Raw genomic sequence first — 6,806 nt, forward strand, 5'->3', positions numbered from 1 at the left:
ACCTCTCCCACCCAAGTGAAGGTTTCACCACGCTGCCCGCAGGAGCAATGCCTCTCACTCTTGATGAAATCAGCCACAGCATCTACCATCAGCATCCTTGGCCTCTCGGAAATTTTCACAAAATTGTTTTTCAAAGATAACAGTATACCCTCACCATTAAAAGACATGAAGTCCAGGGGAGGGAAGGGTATGTAGTTCTTTGAAGAGGGCAGAGTCCCCAAAGTCTATGGAGTCTCTTCTGCATTTTACTTTTGAATTAATCTTTGCTGGAGCACAGTTGCTTAACAAGGTTGTGTTCCTTTCTGCTATACAGCAAAGTGAATCAGCTATGTGTATACACATGTGTCCCTTTTTGGGGGGATTTCTTTTCCTTTTGGTCACCTCCAAGCACAGAGTAGAGTTCCCTGAGCTGTAGGATAGGTTCTCATTAGTTATCTATTTTATACATAGTATCAATAGCTTATAATGTCAACATTTTATCAATGAGTGTCCCAGGTAGCAACTGCACTGAGTGTGCTCTACTTCTGAGCCCAAACAAAGGAGCAAGGAATTTGAACTCCTTGCAGCTGCTTGTACTCTCCATTGTGTCTAGATTTCCTGCTGAGGGCACCAAAGCTGGTAAACCCAGCCTTACGTAAAATTCTCTCTGCCTTCCTCCTTCTGTTGCCTCAGAATTCATTCTCATGTGCGTTGCCCAGAGAATTGCCTGTATATAAATCAGCAAATTCTTGCATGTCCTCTTCAAGGAGAGCCAGAGATCCGGCGTTGCATATCAGGTCTAGTATCCACACGATTTTTCCTCCCTTCCTTAGAGTCCGGATGTGTCAGAAGCCCCAGATCACACAAATGTGTAGCTGCAAATGGCAGCCATGTTTGTCCACCCTGTTGCACGAGCTCTGTCTTGACACCTCAAGACTGATGCTGTGGCCATTGGCAAACATTAGGTCTGGTGCAACGTGTGAAGCTCGCTCCTTATAGTTTTTAATTAAATCTTTGACCCGGTCATTGTAAAGCACTTTAGGAACCATTATTTATCATCATAGAAACAACATAATCACCATTTGAGGGCTTTATTTTTTTTCAGGTTCTTACCCCCAGAGTAACAGCAATTTAATCCTGAATTAAGTGGCTCCAACATTTTATTGCTCAGAAGGCAGAATCTATCTGACCAGCAAAGCAAGCTTTCAAAGGAACTAGTTCTCCCTTGGTTCTCACGCTTCAGTGTTTCTCCATTTTTTTTTCCTCTGAAAATATAAAATCCAACATTTCTTTCAAGATGCAAAAGGCAGCACCTTTTGCAGAAGGGTGTGTGTCCTCCAAATCTGTATCACAGCACCTTCTTTCCCTGTGCTCTGGGGTTTCAACATACTTGCTGATTTAAGAAAGCCCCGTGGGGCCTCCTGCTTCCCTACATCTGAACAGGCTGCCCCGGCTCTCTGAGATGCGATGCCCGCTCACCTGTAATAACTGCACAGAACAAGTAGCATCCGCTGGCCACCTCCTCATGGGCTGACAGCAAGGTCCCACTCCTCTCTGTGATGCCATTGTATTTCACTTTTTTTGCATGTATCTTTGAACACCCCAAACTGGTGCCTATGAGTGTCTTAAAATGAAGGCTTATAAAACAATACCTTGGGGACTTGCCTGGTGGTCCAGTGTTTAAGACTCCACACTTCCACTGAGGGGAGCTTGTCTGATGGTCTAGCATTTAAGACTCCACGCTTCCATTGCGGGCAGGCCCACTGCAGGCGGAGGGCGGGGGGTGGGGGTGGAGGTGGTGGCAGGGGTTTGATCCCTGGTCAGGGAACTAAGGTCCGGCATGCTGTGAGGCTAAGAAGAGAAAATGAAAGACAATTTGTTGAACTGAATAAAAAATGAAAATGCAGCATGTCAACTTAAATTTTTAAAAATTGCATATAGAAAACCAATACCTTAAATGAAGTGGGGAAATGCAGATTAAACAAAATTAAGTAGTAAAGTGGGGATCACATCTCCTTAAGACTGTAACACTTTTTCTCTAGAATTCAAGTAGAGTTTACTAAATGTCTGAAAGTGAAAGTCACTCAGCCATGTTCAACTCTTTATGACCCCATGGGCTATACAGTCCATGGAATTCTCCAGGCCAGAATACTGGAGTGGGTAGCCTTTCCCCTCTCCAGGGGATCTTCCCAACCCAGGGATCGAACCCAGGTCTTCTGCATTGCTGGCGGATTCTTTACCAGCTGAGCCACAGGGAAGCCTGAGAATACTGGAGTGGGTAGGCTATCACTTCTCCAGTGGACCTTCCCAACCCAGGAATTGAACTGGGGTCTGCTTTCTTTCAAATCCTAAGATGCTTTTCAGTCTTCTTCTGAAGCAGAATTTAGCAGCACGAGAGGGTGTTGTAAGGTCTGATTATGATGTAGGTTGTTCTGATGGTTATTCCGTTTGACAGTCTTGGAGCTAAACTTTTCTTGTCTGACCTGCTTACGGCCTTGGAGTATTGACTTCATCATGGGTTTATCATGGGTTCTCTTGGCTGTCTTCTCCCAGTGGGTTTTAGCCCATGGAGTCCACCAGCACAAGACTGTGAGGAGAATCAGGTCTGAATGTCTTTCGTTCTGCATTAGGCCGTGTTTCTGGGTCTTCCAGGACCAAGGCTTTGGGGCAGTGTGCCCTGTCCCTTCACTGGGCTGTTAACACAGAGTCGATCTTAACACCAAGGGTGAGAAAGGCTTCTCACCTTTGCTAATCTCTGGCTGCTTCAGCAGACCTCACTGGTTCTTCTAATTCTATCCAAACTGTTCATCATAGTCTCTTAAACCATCTTAGCTCCGTTTCGTTTCCAGCCTTGGCATGGCTTTCCCAAGTGGCGCTAGTGGTAAAGAGCCCATCTGCCAGTGCAGGAGACATGAGAGACGCAGGTTTGATCCCTGGGCAGGAAGATCCCTTGGAGGAGGACACGGCAACCCACTCCAGTATTCTTGCCTGGAGAATCCCATGGACGGAGGAGCCTGGTGGGCTACAGTCCCTGGGGTCGCAAAGAGTCGGACACGACTGAGCAACTTAGCACATTAGGCCACAAAGGCTGACGTAAGCCGTCGTTTGTGCTTCTTTACCCTGAAATGTATTACTAGTTTATCCTTTTGCTTCTATAACTGGAACAAATCCTTGCACAATTAATTTATTTATAATTAGGAGATTTGATAATATTTTATAACTTTCCCCCCAAAATTATGAAATCTTTCTTGGTACAGGCAAAAATGTGAATGAATCTTTTTTTTTTTTTCAAAATAATAAATTATAACTTCTACATATGTCTTTCAAAGCTTCAATTATGCTTCCTAGTTTTTTTTTTCAGCATTGCAATGTGATATATTTTCTAATTATATGTGATCAGACTCCATGGACTTTGTTAGTCCTGAAATGTGGATCAGTTATTGTTCATATTAAAAGGTTTTTATTAGTAATTGTCTTAATTTTAGGCCATCTGTAAATTCCAAACCATATCAAAACTGGGGACTCTTTATTGTGTAAGTGTGGTTAGTGATAATGAAACCACCCAGTACCTGTTACTTGATAAAATATACTGAACTTGATTCTTGATCACTCACATGCAGTAAAGAAATTAGTGCAGGCATTCCCTGTTTTCCACTAGAGTATCGGACTATGGATAAGATGCACACACAGAAATTGTACAAAGTGATCTTAATAATCAATGGGAAAATTATGATTTTTCTTATCATTTTCAAAGTTTTTCTCTAAAACATTAATACCTCTTCTTATTAGTTATAAATGTATGGGAAATGAAAACAGTGCAATTAATATTTATTTATAGCACTGTAATTTAAAAGACTAGGAGTGGTAAAAGAATCCGCCTGCCAATGTGGTAGATGCCGAAGACTTGGATTCAATCCCTAGGTCGGGAAGACCCCCTAGAGCAGGAAATGGCCACCCACTCCAGTATTCTTGCCTGGAGAATTCCATGGACAGAGGAGTCTGGCGGGCTACAGTCCATGGGGTTGCAAAGAGTTGGCTACGACTGAGCATGCGCCCATTTCATTGTAAACCATCTTCAGCAGTAGTTTGAACAGTTCTTGCCTTCATCCTAGACCATAATGTCGCATATATGTAAGACACAGAAAGCTTTTCTACGTCTTATGAGTCTTCATATTCCTAAGTTCGGTTCACCTTCCGACATTTTACCCTTGATGTTTTCAAAGTCATGAACTATCTCAGAAAATCCCTTGAATATGAATTCTTTGCCGGTGCTTCTTCCTGTAGGAAATCTTCACCTTTATCATCATCTTCACATCCTTCTCACTCGTGTTGGTAAGTTCACCCTTACTCAGCCCCTCTGGACGCACAGTGGTGCCCACCCCGCGCTTCTATAGTGCTCATCCACGCTTCCGTCTGTGCAAATTTCACTCCAGTGTGATCTTATTGCATTTTTTTAATGAAATGTCACCTTTTGCTGTCTCTCTTTTGATGACTTGCTTTGTCAAACATCACGTGTATTTATCCCTAGGAGGCAAGGAAGAAACACAGCTACACACTCTCCTGTCTGTGTGTGGACAAATAATATCATAGATGGATGCATGGTGACCAGATGCCAACCCATGGCTGGGCACTCGTGAACATGATTTGCGTCTGTTATTTAGAAAGTGGTTTGTGAACTGAAAAGCTGGCAGCGGAATGTGACTCTGTGCCATTATTCACAGTTAATACGCCCTGGTAACTGAAATTTGAGCCACGTCATTTGGGGACGAGTGTTACATAAGTAAACCACAGTTACTGAGATCCGTGCATATTGGGGCTATATGCACGAGTGAAGACTGCCTACGTCATTGTTTGAGTTTTGAAATGACAAGACTCTTATCCATTATTTAACATCATTTAAAGTCCTTGTTATATATTAGACATAACTTAGCATGCACAAAAGTCAAGATGACTTGTGACTTCAAAGAAAATTTATTTTGAACCAAAAAGTGGTTGACATGTTTTTTTTTTCTTCCTCAGACCGCAGATTTTAGCAGGCTTTATAGCAACTATTCCTACAAATATTATCAGCCCCAGAGCAAAACACTGGCCCCATTCCTCACTCGCTTCTCTTGGGCCTTCACATAAATTTAATGTGAAAACTAGTTTTAAAAACTGGAAACAGTGCGGAATCTACTGTCCAAACATATCTGTTCTTGCTTCTTAATAATAAACTCAGACTAAAGTTGGAATTCACAAGTAATTTGCTCTAAGAAAGAGAACAATTAAGTTTTCTCAATTCTGAAAGGAGTAGGGAAATTTAGTAAGTTGTTAAATTAGAATCACATTCGGTCTAGGGTAAACAAATGAATTATTCCTTATTGGTTGGATATAACATGTTGAAAATAAAAGTAAATTTCTAGATCAATTAAAATATAAATGCATTAGCTATCATAACTATAGTTTAAAATTTAGAACAATACAAAAAAAATCTAAATCAAGTCTCAAAAACATCAGAATTCAGGAACAGATGTCATGACACTTAACTTACTGAAGTAGGACTATTAACGACATTTTGTAGTTTCACACACCACAGAAAAAAGTCGATTGCCTGAACCCTACTATTGTTGCCTATGGCTTGTGTTCATGCCCTAAAAATCCAGATGTTAACGATAAAGATTTTTCCTCTGTTTGTGGATTAATTCACTCATTCACTTCTTCATGTATTTATTTATTCTTTTGGGAGCTATTACTTAATGTTAATACCCCATATGCCAAATACTGAGAATATAATGGTGAATAGAAACTCATAACTCTTGCCCTTAATGGAGCTCTTAGTCTAATGATGAGGGAGATATTTAGCGAGTCAACATGTGGTGGTACACAGACCGCTGCAAAGCACAAAGTGAGCTGAGGAATTAAAAGAGGGGACTATTTTAAGTAAGAAGTTCAGTAAGACCCCACTGAGAAAGAGACAGCTGTGCTGAAACCCGAGGGAAGGACACGCCTTGCCTTAAGACTAGGGTCGAGTGCAATCAGGGTAAAGGGAACCGAGTAAGCAAATAAGCAAAACACCAAAGGAAGACGTTAGAGCAGCTAAGCGTAGGCGGGGCAGTTGGCCCCAAGGTTAGGGGAGGTGGTGTGGGTACCATGAAGGGGGATGGTGGGCCAGGCACCTGAATGTTAGGAGCCCTTGAGGTTGTGGATTTTACTGTAGGTGTGAAGCGACACTCTTGGTGTGGTTTTGTGGGGCAAAGGATATGAGCTGCCTGACAATGAAGTTATCAACTCGAGTGCTTTCGGGGTGGAGGATGAGAAGAGGAACAATTATGTTCACAGGGCAGGGAGGGGTCCCTGGGATGCAGAGATGTGATGTCCACTTTGGTGGACATTGCGATCCACGTGCCGAGGATCTTACAGACTTCTTCTGTAAGCGAGAATGGTAGCATTATCTAGTCATCGAATTCAGAACCTGTGACAGTGACTCTGTGCTGAACTCCTGGGCACCGAGGACTTGCCAGCAGGAAGGGAGGGTCACTCAAGGCTTGACTCCTCCTAGTCAGCTGTGGCTGTCCTGGGGTCATCAAAGCCAACAGCTTCTTACTAAGCTCCACCCATCACAACCCATTCCTGATTCTGCTACGCTCTGCCCCTGGTGTGCTGGCCTGTGTGTGTGGATGGGGGATGGTGGAAGGGTATGTGTGTGTGAGTGTGCCTCCCAGACTAAAATCCCATCTCCTGCAACTGAGTCAGTGTCTTGGTGCCAAGCCCACTCCATGGGTGGGATTTCATTCCAACCTAGTCTTGTCAACTCTTTAATCTGTCCAGTCTGGCCACGCTTGGAATTC

The sequence above is a fragment of the Bos mutus genome, chromosome 16, assembly GCF_027580195.1.
Source record: "Bos mutus isolate GX-2022 chromosome 16, NWIPB_WYAK_1.1, whole genome shotgun sequence".
NCBI lineage: Eukaryota > Metazoa > Chordata > Mammalia > Artiodactyla > Bovidae > Bos > Bos mutus.